The following is a 2353-nucleotide window of genomic DNA, read 5'->3' as shown; positions in this document are numbered from 1 at the left end:
TACAAGGGGGAACTCTTCAGAAAGGGTTACCTCCAGCCGTTGCTGAAGTGCGTTACCCTAGAGAGGGGAAAAGAGGTGCTAGAGGATCTGCATGCGGGCTTTTGTGCTTCACATATAGGCGGCAGGACTCTAGTAAAGATAACCAGGAGGTAAGGCTATTTTTGGCCTACTCTTAAGGCAGACGCCATGGACTTTGTGAAGAAGTGTGACAAGTGTCAGAAGTTTGGCCGGCTCATACACCATCCGGCAACAGATTTGACTGCCATCTACAGCCCGGTTCTCTTTGCAAAATGGGGCATGGACATCTTGGGTCCTTATACGCCTGCCACAGGCGGCAGAAGATACATTCTGGTGGCTGTAGATTACTTCACTAAGTGGGTTGAGGCCGAGGCGGTCAAAGGCATCAAGACAAAAGACGTCATCTCCTTCATTTGGAGGAACATCATCACCCAGTTTGGGGTGCCTATGTCTATGGTTTTTGACAACGGTCCTCAGTTTGAAACGTCTGCCCTCAAGGATTGGTTGGGAGATCAGGGGATCTCACATTGTTTTGCATCTGTTGGCTGGCCCCAAGCAAACGGTCAAGTTGAAGCCTTCAACAAACTCATCTCAGACGGCATAAAAAAGAAGATTGAGAGAGCCGGTGGTCTTTGGGCGGATGAGTTACCTCATGTCCTTTGGGCCATCAGAACAATTGAAAAGGGGGTAACTGGTGAAACCCCGTTTCTCATGACATACGGCATAGAAGCTGTCTTGCCAATTGAACTTTATGAGCCAACACTCCAAGTCATGCTCTATGACGAAGAGGCTAACTGGGAGGCCATGCGCCTAGCATTGGATTCACTCCCAGAACGCAGGGGCAATGCCGCCTTGTGTCATGAGATATATCGTTTGAGAATGACAAGGGCTTACAACAAAAGAGTACACAAGCGGCTCCTCAAAGTTGGGGACTTTGTGCTACGAAAAATGAAAGCAACCGGTAGGGCAAACAAGCAGGGAAAGCTAACCCCCAACTGGGAAGGACCTTACCGGATTTGTGAAGAAGTTAGAGGCAGCACCTACCGCCTAGAAACACCAGACGGCAGGCAATTAGCCAGGACCTGGAACGTAGATAACTTGAAAAAGTACTACTTCTAGGGAGATGTAATCATTTTTTGTAAATAGAGCAGATGAATGAGAGAAATACTTTATTTTAATTTCTTTGTGTACCAAAGTCCCAATGTGAACAACACATCCGGGCATCTTTTAAGTCCCAATGTGAACAACACATCCGAGTATCTTCCAAACTTGAAGTATCTAACTTAGCCGTTTAAAGGCACAAAACCAATATATTTACCGCCTGCTCTAACCATGAGCAGGCATCCGGTATAACGCCCTTCCGGGTGAATTTTTCGAAGAGAACATCTCCCTTCCGGGTGGTACATTGTTCTAAGCGTCAAAACTCGGACGGTCTTAACCGACTAGGTTAAGTTTATGGCCGTTCGATTGACCTATTGCAAACAAGATAGATACGGTTATTACCCCAAGGCAATACAGACGGTAAATTAAATCTTTTTGGGCAGCCGACTATTGCCAAAAAGCACCCCAGCCGGCTACCACGCCCATTAGTAAACTTCAAAACTAATCAACTCCCAAGCAATATTGAAAGACCTTCACTGGCTGTTACCCCAAGGTACCTCAGCCGGGGAGATTACATTTTAAGTCGCAACCGCTCATCGCTTGAAGGCAATACAGGCGGTAAGGCAGGCTTCCGCCGTTGGCCGGCCCTGACTCCCCATGCAAACAGTCACTAGACTAGTTCAGGCGGCAATCGGTGTCCTAGCATGCGTCTGACGCACTCAGCCGAGCAAACCAGTTATATACTGATCCGGATAATTATGGACGACAACTCTCTTAGTGCTAACACTAAACAACCACCCGTATAGGGGCAGACATAGCCAACACATCCGGCAATATTAACAACACGCAAAATAGCAGAAATTCAATAAGTTGCAAAAATGAAGGAAATTGAATAAATATTGCAAATAAAACCGACTTAGTCGGCATATGTATATATAAATAACATCAAATATGTTCAAGTGTTTACCGGACCCCTTGTCCGGTGAAAGATACATTGAAATACACGGCTCGCAGGCCGGAGAGAAAAAAGTAGAAGACATAAAGCTTAAGGCTGAGGCTCAGCCGGATCCTTTGAGGCGGTTTCTGGAGCAGGAGGGACTATTTCTTGATTTTCATCTTGGTTTTCTCCCCCCTCTGAGTCGATCTCCGCCTGCATGGCGTCAATCTGCTTCTTAACCCACTCCTCATAAGGCTCCGGAGCCGGCAGGTTCGTTTCCTACGCATCAATGGCAAG

This window comes from Chenopodium quinoa, unplaced genomic scaffold (assembly GCF_001683475.1).
Source record: "Chenopodium quinoa cultivar QQ74 unplaced genomic scaffold, ASM168347v1, whole genome shotgun sequence".
NCBI classification, from domain to species: domain Eukaryota; kingdom Viridiplantae; phylum Streptophyta; class Magnoliopsida; order Caryophyllales; family Amaranthaceae; genus Chenopodium; species Chenopodium quinoa.
This window is presented reverse-complemented; position numbering follows the sequence as displayed.